The following is a 21,380-nucleotide window of genomic DNA, read 5'->3' as shown; positions in this document are numbered from 1 at the left end:
ACCATCGCGCCCAGTAGGCCTGATTAACAGCAGACCAGGAATTTTGTTGTCAAAGCAGCGGCCCAGCCCATGTAGCGTGAAGAGTGCAGCAACAGAAGCCCAGGGGAGAATGAAAGGAGATCTAATGGTCAGAAATTCACACGAGTCCAAATCCAACAGTTGAAAATGTTGATGGCCTGAGAGGCTGGAATAGTGCACAGTTGTAATGTCTCTAAATTAATGTATTAACAAGTTTGGACTCACATATCATCAAAGAAAAAAAAGGATGAGTTGTGCCAAAATTAGTGATAATTAATTCCATGTACATTTTGTGCAATTGTTTGTGAATTGTATGTTGCACAATTAAGTGCAGTATTTTTTAGATAATGCATTACTTGTCATACAATGTATTGATATATATACTAGTCATGAGCAGTGTGTTGTGGCGAGTTCCACCATCCAGATCATTAGAATGAAAGAGTTGCCAGAGTCGGAGGCAAGGGTAGAAGCAACATCGGACTTGGAGCGAGGCTCCACAAATGGATACCGACACAGATGGATGTCGTCGGGCAGATACAGATGGGTATTCTTAATCGCTATTCAAGTCGATCTCATCAGCATCTTAGCCCTCGAGGGATGGGACCTCCTTGTATTTTTGGACATCAAGACCCAAGTTAGGACGAGATGTGATCTAGATTAAAAATCACAATTATTGTGCAATATTTATTTGTTGGAGACAAACCATAATTCACTGAAAAAAATCTCGATAAGTTAGGATGTGTTTCATCCAATATCAAGTGTGTATTGTTTTGTTGATATGGGGAGAAGACAAGAGGCCATGGAAGAAAGCTGAGTCAAGATCTGGTGTAGGTCTTCGTGTAAAAAAAAGCAAACCCAATGGTGGCACTTTGGGGGCTCTTATCTCTAACTTATATTGGTAATACATCGCCAAATTTATTCGAAAGCGATGTGGTAATTTCAACTGCTCATATATGGATCACTTGATAAATTCTACAAACTCAAGGTGCAATACTGAATTTATGTTGTATAGCGATTTCTAGCGAAATAGTCATGCTGCTACACCACATACTATGGCATATCTGTTCTTTTAGCGAATGTTCACTGATCACTATTTAGCTAGTTAACATCACAGTTTCCTCTGCTGGAGCCTTGGAGGAGAATATGCACATTGAGCACTTACACCTGCTGCCATCAATATCGGCTTGCCAAGCGCACGCCATATCGTCAGAGCAGTGAATGGTCGCCTTATACTTCTTGTGGCAATCGTCCTCACAACCACCAATCAAGTACCCACCAAACTTCTTCAAGTATACGACCGTACAACCTGGTTTTGTTTTCGCATCTGCAAAATATCACCAACCAAAAGAAACTAGAATCATGAACTAATATGATTTTGTTAATTGTGCGGATGCAACAGTCTTGCAAGAAGAAATTGTACGTACTTGATGCTAGCACAAGAAAGGCAAGGGTTAGGAGTAGCGTCAAAGATGAAATCCTCATCCTAAGTTGTATGTGGTGTCAATAGAAAAGTGTCTGCTTGTGAGTTGTGAGGAAGAGGAAACGAGAGGGCAGTCCTTTTTATAACAGGTTTGATATTAATGCTCATTATTGCAATACAAAAATAGCATGAAAACAAAGATTGGATAAATTCTGTCGTACTAAAAGCAATTAAGTGGAATTGAGGATAAGATATATACACACGCTTTCTAGCAGAGCAAGGAAACGAAATTAAAAGATTGCACCGTTGAGCAGACGTTTTCACATGAAAAAGATAGATAAAAAAAGAACATCTATACAGTTACTAAGCTCCCTTGAAATAAGCTCTCCTAGTGAATCCACGGTGTGGAAAGTGCATGGGCCCTGGGTGACAGTGGGTGAGACGTGTTGGTGGGCATCTCGGTTCCTTGCGTGTCCTGTTTTCTTGTGTACATGCGCAGTTAGCTAGCTGGTCCCTTGCATGTCGGTTCGTCTAGCTAAGAAAGAAAAAGAACGTCACCACACCCAGCCAATAAAAGACTCTTAACGAGCAAAACTGATTGAACAGAGAAAATGTTAGAAATAAAATAGGATGTGTCTATTGTATTAATTAAAATGTATTAATTAACGAATCATCATTCGTGTGACCAATCCTAAGTAGTGATGTTCCTTTTCTTTTAACATTTATAACTGCTATCGCTTGGAGGCAGTTTCTCCCTATGTATAGATACCATTTCTTTCAATGGAATTACAGAGTGTAGTTCTCTCCCCCCCACCTCTCTCACTCTTACTTGCATTTTCCAGATATATGTTCTTTTACTTTTGTTTAAATTTCCTTTTTCTTTTCTTTTTTGTTGCTATTCACGAATATTTCTTTTTCAAAACAAGTGTGAACATTTTTAAAACATCGTTTTAAATTTCATGAAATTTTCTCCAAAACATAATTTTTATTAGATTAATGAATACTTTTTAGATTAGATAAATGCATACTTTTTAGATTGTATTGACTTTTGAAATGTGTGCACACATTTTAAGTAATACACGAACACTGTTTGTAACTTTTTATAGAGATCAACACGGTTTGCAACTATATGAGCATGTTTCCAATGCACGGACATTTTTAAAGCATGGACACTTTTCAAAATTGGACACTTATTTTAAATTAATAACCATTTATTCAAAATGTGTGAACATATCATGTGAACATTTTATAATATGTCATGAATATATTTCAAAATGTACAAGCTTATTTTTGTAAACTAGATGAACATTTTTTTGAAGTTCATGGACATTTTCTAAAATACCATTTGAAAATTACTTACACATTTATTAATGGATCGGCCCAATATATAAAGTAGCGGGCGGGGCCGTGCCATTGGACTTTATAAGAGTCCTATGCTCGGTGCTGGTACGCTATGCGCCGTAAGGGTTGGGGGGTGTATTGGATGGCATGATCAATTATCACTATGGTCAGCGCTTCTATGAATTTCCATGAAAATACGTGTATGTATGTAACTATCGTTGTCTTTCCCCTTACGTTTGAACTATGCCTCCAACAAAAGTCAAGAACAACCCCATCGCAAGGAAAAACACCGAGCCTAGCATATTTAAGGCCCGAAACCCATCAACCAATTATGGTACATCCACAAAGAAAGTAGAACCCATAAAAGAAGAACGGCGCAGTAAAGCGTGCGGCAACTTCTAGTACAATGTATTGCTTACCCAAAGGGCGATTGGACAAGTTGCTACTGTATGCAGCAGGAAAGCAACAAGAAAGTCGCTCCTCGCGCTCACCCAATTTCCTACTCCAAGAAATGAGGCACAATCTTTCAAGAACAACCCAAGTCTCCTAATTGAAGAAACAAAGAAACATCAATAATGTGATGAAGGCAAAATATATCAGAAGGAACATAAATTATCTTTTACAATACAAACAAACATCAATAAAGTGATGGATCGCCACGAGCAGAGCTCGGCGAGAAAGAACTTCCTTGACTCGAACGACAAGTTTGCACCACCACCGAGAAAGTTTGACATCAGAAAAAGTAAGGTGTCATAACCGTGGCAAAAGGGCACTCATTGCCAAGGAAGGCGATGATGAAGGCATGATGTTGATGTGCGAACTGGTGGACGAGGATGACTAAACAAATTTTCATGCTCGTTGAAAAAATTGTCATCATACGGGGCTTACTACCAAGAAGATTGCTATAATCTTCCGAGATTTTCTACCAAAAAGATCGCTTCTTTCTCATTACATCCAGCAAGACCATGAGATAGGAAACACAAAACGAAAACACAAGATGCAAGGGGACCATGGCAATATTTGTATCAATAAAATCCATAATTTAATTATTTTGTTAATTCTGGGCATATATCTACTCACAAATTACTATGCTTAATTGGCAGTAAATTATGGTGTGATTTGTTCTACCTACTTGCGAGAAAATAGAAACGCTTAATTATACAAACGCGTTCCAAACCGTTGTGCCCATCTGCTTCAGCCGCTTCTCCTGCTGCACGCTCAGCCGCACAACAATAGATGATCAAGCAGCAGTGAAAACGAAAGTGTTGACGCTCGAAAATGGCATGATCGCAAAGAGTGACTTGAGGCTGTAGCAAGATGAGTTCAAATTCATGATGTCATGCCACCATTGGATGACTCTCTTCAAGCCGATCGAAATAAATATAGAGATGGTCCAAAACGGAGCTCGGATGCAGAAGTTATGACAATTTTGGAGATACCCGTGTTGACATCAGATTAGAAAATGACATGAAACCTAATTAAGATGGCCTTGGATGAAAAAACTTTCAACTACAAAGTTCTTCATCTCGTCGAAACGGACGATTTTGATATAAAAATCGTCCTCTTCCGAGGTCGTATGCAAAAGTTACAGGTAAAACAGTGGACTGCAGCAGTATTTGGCCGGATCATCCGGGCCGGGATCCAGACCATCCGGGCTATTATCCGGGTAAATTATCAGAACAATAAATTTCGGACCACATGAAGCCAGGTCATCCGGATGGCACCCAGATCATCCGGGTAAAGCCCGGACAATCCGGACATGAGTCCGGACATCTGGACAACTTTTTCTGCTACAGACTTTAGAAAACATCCCGAAACACCCTCAAGATGGTCTCAGATCAAAAAGTGTTCAACAGCAAAGTTGTGCGTCTCTTCGAGTCGGTTGGTTTTGATATAAAAATCATGTTAATCCGAGTTTTTATACAAAAGTTACAGCCCAACTAGTGAGCTGCTGTCAGAAAACTGGGTTAGGCCGGATCATCCGGGCCTTGAGCCGGACATCCGGGCCGGAGGTCGTGAATACTCCGTGTTTTATTAGGTTTTTGATAATTTGGATGGCTAGGAAAGTCCTTTTCTTGTACGGGAAGTCCATCCGCCTCATATATAGACAAGAGGTGACGGCCGATTGAACAACAACACACAATCGCAAAACACATCTACATTTTACCCTAGTTTTACATCCCTCCTTTGTTCTTTCTCTCTCGTTCTTTGTTCGTTCTTCATATTGAAGGGCAGCGATCCTCGAGGCTCTAGGGGCGGGCGAACCGACCTAGGGCAGCCCATAGCCGCCGCACGTCCAGACGGGGTCCCTCCTGGGCGCGTGGGGTTTCGGGTCCTGAAAAGCACTGGCCGGATTGCTTGCGTACCGCGCTTCCAGACGGGTCTCCTTCGACGTGAGCTGCGGTGCATCACCCTTGGCGTTGGAGGTACACGGTGACGTGTTCGTGTGCGAACACACTTTTTGGCGACTCTGCTGGGGACGAAAGATCAAGAATCATCATCAACCATGTCTAATCTCCCCAAGCCCTCAGAAGTTGACGCCGATAAGATCATTAAGCCCGGTCTTGATGAACTATCGGATGAACATCGCCGAGCCTACGAAGCGCACAAGAAGCAGCGTGAAGAGGCTTTTTAGGCGCTCAAGAAGATGCGCGAGGAGGATTTGGAAGCGTTTCTTTCAAGTTTCAAGAAGGACCGTCAAGGCAACATCACTCCGGTTGGAAACGTCAACCTTCCTCCCCTCATCGACGAACAAGATGTAATCACTATGAGTAAAGTTTTTTCTCCAGAGCAAGTGGCTGTGATTGAAAGTCTTGTTAGTAAGGGTAATGTGATGACATACAATTCTTTTGTGGCAAATACTAGTGCTAAGAAAAATATGCCTCCATCATCTAGTGGTACTGTTGGTATATCTGAAAACCCCAGTCCAATTTTACCTCTTTCATCGGCACCACCTATACAACAACAATATAATATGCCGTTGAATTTTTACCATACTCAAACCAACCAGCTTGTGGCTGCACCTACATACCCCAATCATATTATGAGTGTGCCCAATTCGGCGTCAACGCCGAATCACTTTCTCACACCACCCATAGGTGCAAGCATGTTTGGTCTTCCGCCGAATTATGGTTCGGCGCCCATCCCACAAGTTGCACCAATAGCTAGTACTCAGGTTGCTCATATGCCATTGACACAAACATCTTCATCTACCTCAGATCCAATTTTAGCTAAATTAAGGGAGGATTTGCATAAGATGTTTATAGAAACTTTCGGAAACGAGCCGACAGTAAAGAGTCGTGTGTACCAAAAGCCTTATCCTGAACACTTCGATGCAATTTCTTACCCTCAAGGTTATAAGGTTCCTAATTTTGTTAAATTTAGTGGTGAGAGTACGAAAACAACTTGGGAGCATGTGAGTCAGTATCTAGCACAATTGGGTGAAGCAGGTTCCATAGAAGAATTGAAGGTGTGTTTATTTCCATTATCTTTAACTGGTACCGCATTTTCATGGTTTGCTGCTTTACCACATGGCTCAATTCTCTTATGGTCGCAATTAGAGCAAAAGTTTCATGATCACTTTTATAGCGGCGATAATGAGCTAAAGTTGTCACATCTTACATCGGTTAGGCAGAAACATGATGAACCAGTCACCGATTATGTTAAGAGGTTTAGAGATATAAAAAACCGATGTTATAGCTTAGTGATAACTGAGAGAGACTTGGCAGATCTTGTTCTTAATGGTTTGAAAACTCACATTAAAGGGAGGCTAGAAAGTTATGAGTTTTCGAGCATTAATCAAGTCTTACAAAAAGCTTTGGCCCAAGAGAGTCAAAGTAAAGAGGTCCATAGGTCTGCAATCGATCGTCCTAGAATGCATATGGTTGAACACAATGATGATAATTTGGACAATGGGGTTGATGTCTATACTACTGAATTTGTTTGGTCCTCAAAGGCCAAACCCTATATGTGCAATGCTCTTAAGTCGATTCGCAAGAATCGTGATGAGGAGATGAGGTTTACTTTTGATATATCAAAGTGTGATAAAATATTTGATGCTCTCTTGCAAGATAAGATGATTAGAATATCACACACCATACCACCGTTTGAGGAGCTAAAACGGCGTGCTTATTGCAAGTACCATAATTCATTTTCTCATGCTACTAACGATTGCAATGTTTTTCGATGACAGATACAATCGGCCATTAATGACGGACGATTGAATTTTGCTGAGATGCAAGTTGATAAGCATCCCTTCCCCATAAACACCATGGAATTGGAAGGGAAGAAAATGTTAATTCGGCCTAACATAGCCGAATCCGCTAATAAAGATAATGTTGTTATTGGTGAACCCAGAAATAGCAAGGAGGGCGACAAGGTCTTGGAAAGAAAGATTGTGCTTGAGAAGCAACCCGATGGCAAGGAAGTGTTGAAGATCACTATAAAAAATGCTACACTCGGGGGGCAACCACAAGTACAAGAGGATGCTCATGTTAAACTGATCAAGCCCAAGAATTCAGAAGTTGGCAAGTGGAAAAAGAATGAAACTAAGAACAAGAGAATCAAGCCAACTTTTGATATGTTGCTATCCAAATATGCAAGTCAAGCGGCCGGTTCTAGCTCTAATCGGCCATCACATTCAAAGCGTTCAAGATTGCCTCCAGAGCAAGAGTTTCGACGATATGCAAGGCCATATGGGTCATGGGCACCGACACCATGGATGTCACAACCCTCCTATGCGCCATATTACATGAGAGACTTCAGTGGAGGATGGGGGCAGCCCCCAATGGCTCCTTATGCTTTGCATATGGGGTGGGCAGCACCTAGAAGGCTTGCTCGCGAGAGGCTTTATTATCCCACACAAGGCCGTTTTAGCTATGGTGCTAATCGGCCAACAAAAATTTCTCCAAGTAAGGCCAATAAAAAAGTGTGGCGTGTTAAGTCATCTAATGCGGAAATTTCAGAATGCGACAAGCAAAAGGAGATCAAAAAGCCGGTTGTTGGTAATCTGGCTACTTCTAATGGTGATATTGTTATTGTTCAGTAGGGTTCCATGGTCAGTGATCATGAGGCGAGCGCAAGCAAGGCCAAACCAAGGGATCCCAAATATACTCAACCTAAGTGGTGTCCTCCCGGTTTAACGAAGACCATGAAAAGGAGATTACAACGCATGAGGAACCACGAGAAGGTAGAACACAAAGAGGAGAGGCAAAGGGACAAATTGTTAAGTGAAATTCGGCCCGTGGCACTCACAAAACAAGTGTGGAGGCCTAAACAAAAAGAAAATGCAGATGCTTCTACATTAGCTACAGCAACACATTCACCACCAAAAGAGGATGATGCAACCCCTATTACATCGTCCACACCACCTGAAACATCCCCTTCAATTGAGGAGATTTTAAGCCCAATATACACATTGGGAGATGAAGATGAAATGGTGGATTATGAATCTATGCCGGTTCGGGAAGGTATGGATATAAATATGGTGTATTACTTACATGCCGAGTTTCGTGCTATAGGTGAAGAAGGGGAGGTAGCCCAACTGGATTTTGGTCCTAAGAACGCTATCTTCGAGAAGCCAAAAGAACCAGTGAAACACTTGAAGCCATTGTACCTCAAAGGTCATATTAACGGGTTGCCAGTTGCTAGGATGCTCGTTGATGGTGGTGTTGTGGTAAATCTTATGCCCTACTCGGTCTTCAAGAAGTTGGGGTTAGATGATGATGCATTGATGAAGACCAATATGGTACTTAATGGGTTTGAGGGTAAAGAAAAGACAGAGGCCAAAGGTGTGATGTGCATGGAACTCACCGTGGGAAGCAAAACTTTGGCCACCACATTCTTCATCGCCAAGGTGCAAGGTAACTACAATGTTATATTAGGCCGCGATTGGGTTCATACTAACCAATGTGTGCCATCTACCATATATCAATTTTTAATACAATGGGTCGATGATGAGGTAGAAGTCATTCATGCGGATAATTCGGCTTGTGTTGCTTTGGCCGATGCATCACTGGATTGGAATCATCCCGATGTTACTTGTTTAACAGGGCGCGATCTCTCCGAGTTTGATTTACTTAGTGCTACGAGGAACGGGTTCATTCCATCTCTTTAAAGCCGATTGGTGGTAATCAGTTCCAAGGTATGATGTGAACAAAAAGTTAAAATCAACGGCCGATATATAACTATCGCCCTAAGCAAAGACATGGCCGATATATGACTATCGCCCTTAGCATAAATCATGGCCGGTATATAATTATCGCCCTAAGCACATATAAATGGACGATGGAGTGTTGACATCGTCCATAGAACAAACTCTAGGCAAATTATTTTTCGGCATCCAAGTTGTGCCGAAAAACAGGGGGGCATGTGTTGATGCTCGAAAATGGCATGATCGCAAAGAGTGACTTGAGGCTATAGCAAGATGAGTTCAAATTCATGATGTCATGTCACCATTGGATGACTCTCTTCAAGCCGATCCAAATAAATATAAAGATGGTCCAAAACGGAGCTCGGATGCAGAAGTTATGACAATTTTGGAGATACCCGTGTTGACATCAGATCAGAAAATGGCATGCAACCTAATTAAGATGGCCTTGGATGAAAAAAAATTCAACTACAAAGTTCTTCATCTCGTCGTAACGGACGGTTTTGATATAATAATCGTCCTCTTCCGAGGTCGTATGCAAAAATTATAGTCAAAACAGTGGGCTGCAGCAGTATTTGGCCGGATCATCCAGGACGGGATCTAGACCATCCGGGCTATCATTCGGGTAAATTAACAGAACCATAAATTTCGAACCCCGTGAAGCCAGATCATCCGGATGGCACCCAGATCATCCGGGTAAAGCCCGGGCAATCCGGACATGAGTCCGGACATCTGGACAACTTTGTCTGCTACAGATTTTAGAAAACGTCCCGAAACACCCTCAAGATGGTCTGAGATCAAAAAGTGTTCAATAGAAAAGTTGTGCGTCTCGTCGAGGCGGTTGATTTTGATATAAAAATCATATTAATCCGAGTTCGTATGCAAAAGTTACAGCCCGATTAGTAAGCTGCTGTCAGAAAACTGGGCTAGGCCGGATCATCCGGGCCTTGAGCCGGACATCCGGGCCGGAGGTCGTGAATACTCCGTGTTTTATTATGTTTTTGATAATTTGGACGGCTAGGAAAGTCCTTTTCTTGTACGGGAAATCCATCCGCCTCATATATAAACAAGAGGTGACGGCCGATTGAACAACAACACACAATCGCAAAACACATATACTTTTTACCCTAGTTTTACATCCCTACTTTGTTCTTTCTCTCTCGTTCTTCGTTCGTTCTTCGTGTTGAAGGGCAGCGATCCTCGAGGCTCTAGGGCCGAGCGAACCGACCTAGGGCAGCCCATAGCCGCCGCACGTCTAGACGGGGTCCCTCCCGGGTGCGTGGGGTTTCGGGTCCCGAAAAGCACCTGCCGGATTGCTTGCGTACCGCACTTCCGGACGGGTCTCCTTCGACGTGAGCTGCGGTGCATCACCCTCGGCGTTGGAGGTACACGGTGACGTATTCGTGTGCGAACAGAAAGAAACATGACAATGGGCTAGGCAAGAACATGAAATTTTGCAGCGAGCACCCTTGCGTTTTTTGTTTTGCTACAAACAAGGGCAAAAAAATTGTAGCGAGCACCCTCGTATTTTTGTTTTGTGACAAACGAGGAAAAAATTTAGACAAGTCGGGAGAATTTTGGCTCAAAATTTTGGCATCATAACAGGTGTAAAGAAATGGAAGGGCACAAGGGCAATATGATGGTCATTTTGTATTTCACATGGAATGAGAAGACTGTAGTTTGTGCTACAACAACTATGCCTTCCACCAGCTACTTAACTATACTCGACCACTATACATAGAGGCCTAGAACAGCAGCCAGCCTTATTGCATACACCAAGAAACCATCCATTGTCTTGGCAGCTCCATCCATGTCCCATGTCCCATCCTGTGGATGACAACCTAGTTGCTCTTGACGACGCCTCTGCCTTGAGTCCATAAACCTTTCTCCCCTCGCACGGACCTAGCCACCAGAGCAAAGCTTAAATAAATCCGGAGGAAGACCATATTCGCTTGCCTTGAACAGCTAGCCGCTCTTCGTCTCAGCAAAACAAGCAAAAGAACTATCAACACATGTTAATTGGTATGCCAAACAAACTAAAAGAAAGAAACTGTGCAGATTCTTCTTACTATTATTATTCCACACAAGCATTGTGACGTCAGATTTCATACAGTGAATTGCTCCATGAGGTAAGAAGACCACATCAGAAATGGACTGAGATACCAGCTCTACTTTAGGATTATGGAAAACAAAGCCTTGGTGCTAACTTAGAAGCAGGCAGAGCAATAAATGTGCACATTGTGGATTTTCAAGCGGAGGAAAAGGAAACTTAGTCATGGTGCTATCATATACAGACTTATGATGGCAGACACCTAAGATCACAACCAATGGTTTGTAGCATATATAGATTATAGGCTCATATATACACTCTTTTGAGGTAAGTTCCGTGTAACAACTAGAATTCCAAAACATGATGTGTTTCCATATATCTATACATAAAATTTAAAGTGTAGAACCGAGTGATTATGCACAAGGAAAACCAACAAAGGAGAGTAGTCTACTCTGAACCATGCTTGCCTGTCTGCTCTCAGATCACGCCAAAAACCAAAACATACAAATTGTGCGTGCTATTTAGATCTGGGGTAGAGGGTGGAGACGGGAAGCTCATCACGCTTGCTAAGAGCACATGAAAAATCGACAGGGATATCAACCCTACTTTAAGATTATGAAAAACAAAGCCTTGGTGCTAACTTTGAAGGAGCCAGAACAATGAATGTGCACATTGTGGAATTTCAAGCAGAGGAAAAGGAAATTTAGTCCTGGTGCTATCATATACAGACTAGTGTCACATTTCTTTGCTTCTGATGGGAGAAACTTGAGATCCCAACCGATGATTTGTAGCATATATAGGGTAATATATACACACATTTGAGGTGAGTTCCCTGTAATCTAGGACAAAATAGAAGGCTACCCCTCCCAAAACGTGATGTGTGTTCATATATGTGCACATACAATTTAAAGTGCAGAACCAAGTGACTATGCACAAGGCAAAACCAACATTGGAGAGTAGTCTACTCTAAACAATGCTGGCGTCTCTACTCTCAGGTCACCCCAAAACAAAAACATACAAACTGTGCGTGCTATTCAGTTATGGGGGTAGAGTAGGGAGAGGGGGAAGCTCACCACGTTTGCTACGAGGGGAGGAAGCAGCTATCCGTCTGCTAGTCCGTCCACACACTGGAGGGGAGGCAGGGGAAGGGGTATCTGTGAAAAAATATTTGTGATATAAGAAAGTGAATATATGAAGCACCTAAAAAATAAATGTAAGGTAGTAGCATAACTAATTTACCAACATGCAAGGCAGTAGCAAGCTAGCGATTGTTACATCTATCGAGCCAGACTAGAAAAAAACTAGTAAAAAAATCAGAAAAGCCTACATTTGTACATCTATGTGACAAACTCCCGTACATTTGCCTGGATTCTTCTACATTTTATAGTCAACTTGAAGCATTTCCTCATTGCCACAAACAAACTAAAGAACTATCAACACATGTTAATTTGCATGCTAAACAAATAAAAGCAACTAACTATGCAGATTCTTCTTATTCCACACAAGCAATGTCCAGTCTATGATGACTAAGCTAAACAAAAGTGTAATGTATGGGTCCACTAATCATGCACACAACAAAATAGCTTTCTGAAAGGATCGAGAAGAGGTGTCTAGAGGGGAAGATTAGATCCTCAACAAGCAAAAGTAGCAGTTTTTAAGTTCTTCAAGTTGAGGTGGAGTTTTAGCACAAGTTTAAGCATTCACAATACATTTCAAGCACGCATGATAAGAGTATATGGACAACGGAAAGTAAATCACGCAAATTGCAAGGAAGTAAATGGATGGGATTGGAGTGTGCAAACGCAATTGAAAACACAGAGATTTTTGGCGTGGTTTCAATAGGTGGTGCTACCGTACATCCACGTTGGTGGAGACTTCAACCCACGAAGGGTAACAGTTGCGCGAGTCCAGGGAGGGCTCCATGCACGAAGGGTCCACGAAGAAGCAACCTTGTCTATCCCACCATGGCCATCGCCCACGAAGGACTTGCCTCACTTGGGTAGATCTTCATGAAGTAGGAGATCTCCTTGCCCTTACAAACTCCTTGGTTCAACTCCACAATCTTGACGGAGGCTCCCAAGTGACACCTAACCAATCTAGGAGACACCACTTTTCAAAAGGTAATAGATGGTGTGTTGATGATGAACTTCGTGCTCTTGTGCTTCAAATGATAGTCTCCCCAACACTCAACTCTCTCTCATAGATTTGACTATGGTGGAAAGATGATTTGAGTGAAAAGCAACTTGGGGAAGGCTAGAGATCAAGATTCTTGTGCTTGGATTGTAAAGTCTTGGTCTCAACACATGAGTAGGTGGTTCTCTCTCAGAAAATGAGTAGTGGAAGTGTAGGCACATTCTGATGGCTCTCTCTTGAATAGAGAAGGGGGTGGAGGGGTATATATAGCCTCCACACAAAATCTAACCGTTACACACTTTTGACCCATCTCGCTCAGAACGAATAGGTGAACTCAGTGAGACCAATTCAGTTCAAAATGTGAACGTTAGGATTCTCGGTGGGACCGATGCGCTAGGGTTAGGGCAGAACCTCATCTCAGTGGGACCGATTTCGGCAATGAGCAAACAGAGAGTTGGTTAGGCAAACTCGATGGGACCAATTGCACATTTCGGTGAGACCGAAATAATTGCAACAGGCAACAGAGAGTTTGCAAGGCCATCTCGGTGAGACCGAATTGATTAGGGTTTCCGGCAATGACTATGTCAAGTGAACTCAGTGGCGCCAAATGGATCAAATTAGCGGGGTCGAGTTTGACTTTAGGTTTAGGACATATTTGGAATTGAGAGAGTGGTTGAGGGCTTTGGCTAAGCATTTTGAGCAAGTAGACCATTAAGCAACACCTCATCCCCTTTTAATTGTATTGGCTTTTTCTATGTACTCAATGTGATCTTGGATCACTAAAATAGAAATGAAGAGTCTTGAGATTTTGCCAATATTTGTCCTTAGCATTTTGAAGGGGTTCCACATCCTCTTGTCCATGCCACGCCTTTGTTGGACTTTCTGAAATATACTAGATGAAAATATTAGTCCAACAAGAGATATGTTGATATTAATTACCAAAATCACCCAGGGAGCACTTGTGCTTTCACATTCGGTCGGTCATCTAATGTAGCGACCCGACCCGAATGGATAGAAGTCTCTGTGCTTAAGTGTCATCCCTGGATCGGTATGCTGACACACACAGTACTCGAGGATTTATAACAGACATAAATCACATGTATAAAGTAACGTAAATAGTATTACCTCAATCCATATAGCGAAAGTAACAACAAGGTTGTGGAGTTCCCAACGACACCAACGGCAAGGTTGAGTGTAGACATCATAACCCTAACGTATCACCTACTCATTGTAAGATTCCTGCAACATGAGACATTGCATCATGTAGGTCAGTACATTGAATGTACTAGAAATTTCACACCATAGAATAATAATGAGAATATCTATCTCTATATGCATATTTGGCTGTTGGAGGCTTTAAGTTTAATTTTTGCATAAAGCTAATTTTTCTCTACAACAAAGGAATAAATTTTATTTACTACTAAGTTAAATTACCCATATTGAGAAGGTTCCTCCAACTCAATCCCAAAATTCCCAAATTATTAATAACCCAATACATTAATTAAGTAACGTGATGAGATCAACCAATAATTCAAATACCAGATGCTCAAGATGTCCATAACCGGGGACACGGGTAATCATGATTAGTTTGTACACTCTACAGAGGTTTGCGCACTTTCCCCACAAGACTCGACCACATCCATGATCGGAAGATCGAGACATAGTCTTTCTGAAGCATTAACTCTTTACTCTGGGTAGACAGTACCACCTACTTTCCCTACATCTGCTAGCCTACCACTGAAAGAGGTCACACAACTATGACAGAGCCCATAATGGCTTGTGGCTGCACACGGAAGTTTCTAGCATGAATAATCTTATGACCCCTTTGAGCCTGGGTGGCATTCCATAGGGTGATCACACGGGTACTCCGGGATCCCCTTGGGCAAGCACTGGGTTCTCCAGGTGCTCGGGCAAATCAATGGGTGCTCCAGGGTGCCCCAACCATTCCACCCAGATGTGTATTAAAGTAGCCACCTTAAGTTTCCCTTAATTAATATTACTCTCGCAACTTTCATGATTCTCATATACCAATCCCCGTCTACGAGCATGGCTAAGCAATATATGACACAACGAATATTCCTGGGGTGTTTCAAGGATCATAGGTTCCTACCTCATGAACTACATAGCAATGCCCCAATTCCCAATCCTACTCATGCAAATTGGTAAGGATGAAACCAATGAAAGTAAAACTGGGTATAGGGAGAATATGATCAAAGTGTGAACTTGCCTTGTACTGTTGATGAAGATTCTTCACACTCATAAGTCCTGATAGTTCTAGTCGTCACACACCGATCAATCTATCATAAACAAGCAAGTTTAATCACCCATAAGCAATCACTCAAAGACCCAAAAGAAAATGCAAAGGAAGATTGCGAAAACTCCAAAAGAACCAAATCAAATTATTTTGCAAGATCAGATCCTAATTTCGGTGAAAAGTGTGGTGATGGCTCAAATTACGCCTAGGGATTCAATTTGAAAAAAAGAATCAATTGAAAAAATACTATAGTTTACAAGATATGATCAAGTGAAGCTTCGAGTTGAAATTTGAATTGTTCAAATTTGAAAATATCAAAAGTTGAAACTAACTATGCTACTGGATGAGGGAAGTCACTATGAATATGTAGGAGAAAGAATTACTAGATTGAAAATAACGGATCAAGCAATTCAACATAGCATTGAATCTGCTTAGAATGTTGTGTAACAATTCTTTGGTGGACTAGTAGAGTAACTGGCTAAGATCAAAATTATATGTTGGAAATCTGACACTAATCATGCGAACTGAAAGATTACTTCAATACGAATCCGATGCAGTTGGGTTCATCGGAACGGAGCTACGGATAAAAAGATATGATCAAAAAAAGTTTGAATATGCATCTGACAAATTTTGAAATTTGAAAGTTGCAAAGAATTTATTTGATAGATTCACTAGATAGGTGGAATCAAGAGGAAAATATTGGCGTTGGTTTCGTCTAATTTGGATGAACGAGTAAAAAGTTATGGCTATTTAAAAAATCAGGGTCAAGTTGTTTTACGGAAGAAAATGAGCTATGACTAAAAGAATTCTAGTATTAAAATGTAAATACAGGGACTAATTTATAAATATAATTATTCTACCGTACTATTCTAGAAATAATAAGCTACAGGAGTACATATTAAAAAAACACAAAGAAAGATACCTTTATAAGGTAGAGAAAAGACGACTTCAAAGAGAGGAGACGACTTCTAGAATTTCCGCCGAAGAGGAGAAATATGTTTTTCTTTAGTGAATTTAGTCAAACCAAAATATATTAATTTAACCCAAATTGAATGATTTTTGGAGGCTCGTCTATATTTATAGATGGAAAACAGGTTTAGGGGTCAAAGGCTAAGCAATATGGCACTAAGAGCAACTCCAATGGGGCGACTCATTTCGTCTGCTCGCGTCCGTTTGAGTCGACGCGGACAAAAGTGGAGGCCCAACGCGCCGATTCAAACTTAAATCGTGTCCGCCTGGCGTTCGCGCCGACCCATTTCTGGTCCAAAATTGCACCTAGAATGCGCCTGGAATGCGTCGGCACGGACGCGCCGCGCGTCTCCTTGCCGTCTGCCGCATCCCTATCTGGCGGCCGTCCAACTACGACGGTCAACATTATTTATGACGACTGCCCACATTGGGCCCACGCGTCAGTGACGACGGTCGTCCTTTTTAAGCCGGGCGTGCGGCGGGGCCGTCCTCATCCACTGCCACTCGCCCCCGTTCCCATCTGGCCACCCTTGCCCCCACGCCGGTGACAACCCTAGCCACCTCCAGCATGGGCTTCTTCTCCGGCATCGGCAGCAGCGACAAGGGCAAGGCCCCCGCCCGCCATTACCCCTCCCTCCCCGCCTTCCTCGCGTCGTCGCGCGTTCCCCGGCAGAGGCAGCGCATCAATGTGCCGGTGCACCAGGCGACTGACACTGGTGTTGGGGAACATAGTAATTTCAAAAACAATTCCTACGCACACGCAAGATCATGGTGATGCATAGCAACGAGAGGGGAGAGTGTTGTCTACGTACCCTTGTAGACCGAAAGCGGAAGCATTAGCACAACGCGGTTGATGTAATCGTACGTCTTCACGATCCGACCGATCAAGTATCGAACGCACGACACCTTCGAGTTCTGCACACGTTCAACTCGATGACGTCCCTCGAACTCCGATCCAGCCGAGTGTTGAGGGAGAGTTTCGTCAGCACGACGGCGTGGTGACGATGATGATGTTCTACCGACGCAGGGCTTCGCCTAAGCACCGCTACGATATGACCGAGGTGGATTATGGTTGAGGGGGGCACCGCACACGGCTAAGAGATCAAGAGATCAATTGTTATGTCTATGGGGTGCCCCCTGGCCACGTATATAAAGGAGTGGAGAAGGGGAAGGGCCGGCCCTCTCTATGGCGCGCCCTAGGGGAGCTCTACTCCCACCGGGAGTAGGATTCCCCCTTTCCTAGTAGAACTAGGATCCCTTCCAAATAGTAGGAGTAGGAGAGAAGGAAAGGGAAGGGAAAAGGAGAAGGAAGGAAGGGGGCGCCCCCCTCCCTAGTCCAATTCGGACCAGCCCATGGGGAGGGGTGCGGCCACCCTTTGAGGCCTTTCTCTCCTTTCCCGTATGGCCCATTAAGGCCCAATACGAATTCCCGTAACTCCCCGGTGATGAAGCTATGTACCTAGGGTAGGGTCATAGACCCGTCCTAACTGCCCAACCCAAGAACACCTCTAGAATAAATCACCTTTCAATCGACTTGGAGGTGTTCCACTCGACAGACTCGAAGACACTCGACCAAGAAGCAATTACTCGACCAAGATCCAACCACTCGACGGCCAGGAGACCTAAAGTCACTCCTCACGCTAACGGTCGGTCATTAAGTAGCTTTTATGGTCATCATAGCACTTTATTACTAGCGTTATCAGTAACGCCCTGCCTTAATGTACATTGAACCCTTCGTAACGTGGGCTGGCCGGGGTCCTGGCGCACTCTATATAAGCCACCCCCTCCTCCGAGACAAGGGTTCGGACCTCTGTAACTCATACACACATAATCCAGTCGACCGCCTCCGGGCTCCGAGACGTAGGGCTTTTACTTCCTCTGAGAAGGGCCTGAACTCGTAAACCTTGCGTCTTTACAACCTCTCCATAGCTAAGACCTCGCCTCTCCATACTTACCCCCTACATTACTGTCAGACTTAGAACCACGACAGTTGGCGCCCACCGTGGGGCAGGTGTTTTAGCGTTTTGTTGGAGGAGTTGCGATCTTTTCCGACCCGAATCATCATGGTTTTCGACGGAGTTTTGGTGGAGGGCCGCGAGATCCGTCTCGGCGCGCTCACGTTCATCGCCGACGACTCCGCCTGGCTTTAGGAGGCTCCGCTCGACGTGAACGCACTCCCTGTCCGCGGGGCAACGCACTTTAGCGCATGCGTCCGCGGCGTTCTCCTGCGGCAACTGTCGACCCCCTACCGGTCGGCTCCTGTGTTGTCCTCCCTCCCCGTTTCCCGCCGGCGCAAGCGCTCCGGTCGGTCGAGACTTCAGCGGTGGGTGAGACACGCGGTGGCCCGTCAGTCGGCCACCCCTCAAGTCGCGGCGATCGAGCCCGACGAATCCCTCTACGGCCTGTTCGACTGGCTCCGAAGAGATTGCATCCGAGTGCGACAACAGCGATCCGGCGGCAGAGGTTCTGATGGTCGACAGACCGACCAGTCCCCCCGGTTTTACCCGCATCGACGGAGGCGCGGGAGGAGGCGAACCATCGCGTCCCCATGAGGAGTATCTTCCCGAGCCTCTCACGTCGCTGCAAAGAGAAGAACTTCACCGCCCGAATGTGGATGCGCTGCACACTCCTATCGTTGGAGAAACCCCCAAGGCTCGCGCCTTGGAGGACGCGCGCCTGGCAAACTTGGCCGAGCGCACTCGACTGGAGAACCTCCAGCGAGCACTCGACGAGCGGGCGCGACAACGGGTTCCCGAATCCAGTCGACGTCAGCTCTTCCCGCCCCCGCAGGTATATCGGACTCCAATTCAGAATTTAGCAGCTGCGGCCCGTATAGCGGAATCGATTTAGCCTTCCCAGTCGGAGGCTGGCAGAGGCTTGCTGCAGATCAGAGCGTTACTCCAGGCAGCAGGAGATTAGAATTCCGCTGTTTCTCAGTCACGGAACAGAATTCACAGCAGATCCGTTGCCGCGGACACAGTCCAGTCGGCTCACAGCCCGAGATCGCCCCCGAGGCGTGAGGGACGTGGAGACCGGCGTGACCAGTATGGGAACCATGAGCAGTATGATCACCGAGTCGATCGTGACGGTCGATGTCGAGTGCCCACGCCTCCCCCGAGGAGTGGGTCGTATGTGCCTCGCCAGCAGGATGACAGGCGCTCTCGTAGTGGTGGGCGAAGGATTCCAGTCGACCCCAGAGGGCCAGGCTTTGACGCGAGATCCATCCTCGTCCAAGGTCTGGTCGACAGGAACAGGGCTCACCGAGAAGACCACGACAGAGATGCGCCTGCCAGCAGCAGAGTACATGTTTCGGGGCCAGAGTGCTTTAGTAGAGCCATCAGGGCTGCTGTGATTCCTCCCAATTTCAGGTTGGCGACTGGAGTCAGTAAGTTCACTGGCGAGTCCAAGCCCGATACATGGCTTGAGGACTACCGAGTGGCCGTCCAGATTGGCGGCGGCAATGACGAAGTGGCCATGAAGCACCTGCCTCTCATGTTAGAGGGCTCGGCCAGGGCGTGGCTAAACCAGTTAGCACCTAGCAGCATTTACACTTGGGAAGATCTCTCCCGAGTGTTCGTCACCATATTTGAAGGCACATGCAAGCGACCGGCAGGACTGACGGAACTGCGGTCCTGTGTGCAAAAGCCGAATGAAACTTTGAGGGATTACATCCAGAGATGGATCACGTTACATCACTCGATGGAGAATGTGCTTGACCACCAAGCAGTTTGTGCCTTCAAGGAAGGCGTCAAGTATAGAGAACTGAATTTGACCGCCCTAAGTCGATTCATATCTCGTCTCGGTGAAAAGGCATTACCTCTTTACCGATTGATGAAGAAGTCCGACAAGTTCGAGTGGACTCCTGAAGCTGATGCAGCGTTTGCAGAGCTCAAAGCTCTGCTCTCCACCCAGCCAGTGCTTGCTGCCCCAATCAGCAAAGAGCCTTTGCTGCTTTACATTGCAGCCACAGGACAAGTCGTCAGTATGGTACTTACGGTCGAGCGGGAAGAAGAAGGGAAAACCTTCAAAGTTCAGCGCCCAATATATTATATTTTTGAAGTCTTAACCCCATCGAAGCAAAGATATCCTCACTATCAGAAGCTTGTATATGGGATTTATATGACCACCAAGAAAGTTGCTCACTACTTCTCTGATCATTCCATTACAGTCGTCAGTGACGCTCCATTATTAGAGATCCTACATAACAGGGATGCAACTGGTCGAGTGGCAAAATGGGCGATTGAACTCCTTCCCCTTGATATCAAGTTTGAGGCAAAGAAAGCTATCAAGTCCCAAGCAATCGCAGATTTCGTCGCCGAGTGGATTGAACAGCAGCTGCCGACTCAGATTCACTCGGAGCATTGGACTATGTTTTTCGACGGCTCCAAGATGCTGAGTGGTTCCGGTGCCGGAGTGGTGTTTGTCTCCCCCAGAGGAGATAAACTCAGATATGTTCTTCAAACCCATTTTGATTCCTCCAATAACGAGGCAGAATATGAAGCACTTTTATATGGGTTGCGCATGGCCATCTCACTCGGCGTCCGTCGCCTCATGGTCTATGGCGACTCAGATTTGGTGGTTAATCAGGTGATGAAGGAATGGGATGTCAGAAGTCCAGCCATGACTGGTTATTGCAATGCAGTGAGAAAGCTGGAGAAGAAATTCGAGGGGTTAGAGCTTCATCACATACCCCGACTGAAAAACCAAACAGCTGATGATTTGGCAAAAATAGGTTCCAAAAGAGAAGCCATTCCCAGCAATGTGTTTTTGGAACACATCCACACACCATCAGTCCAGGAGGATCCCTTCAAGGAAGAGGCCCCGCAGCCAAAAAGCGCCATGGATCCGACTGGAGTTGAAGTTCCAGCTGTGGTCGATCTGATAATGGAAGTGCTGGTTATCACTCCCGTCTGGACAGAACCGTACATCGCGTACATCCTAAGGAAAGAACTCCCAGAAGACGAGGAAGAGGCTCGACAGATCGTCCGTCGATCCAAGGCCTTTACAGTCATAAAGGGACAGTTATATAGGGAAAGCGTGACTGGGG

The 21,380-nt window shown here is 44.6% G+C and overlaps 1 long non-coding RNA gene across 1 annotated transcript; it reads right to left on the bottom strand.

Annotated features, from left to right (window-relative positions):
- Positions 1–949: 949 nt before the first annotated feature.
- On the bottom strand, positions 950–1,543 carry LOC119271302. Its single transcript, XR_005134477.1, has 2 exons — positions 1,443–1,543; positions 950–1,342 (listed from the first exon to the last, which is right to left on the bottom strand). It is a non-coding gene; the product is annotated as an uncharacterized LOC119271302 (long non-coding RNA).
- Positions 1,544–21,380: the final 19,837 nt, after the last annotated feature.

Source organism: Triticum dicoccoides, chromosome 3A (genome assembly GCF_002162155.2).
Source record: "Triticum dicoccoides isolate Atlit2015 ecotype Zavitan chromosome 3A, WEW_v2.0, whole genome shotgun sequence".
In the NCBI taxonomy this organism is placed as follows: domain Eukaryota; kingdom Viridiplantae; phylum Streptophyta; class Magnoliopsida; order Poales; family Poaceae; genus Triticum; species Triticum dicoccoides.
Note: the sequence above shows the minus strand (reverse complement) of the source record. Positions and strands in the feature narration are given on the sequence as shown.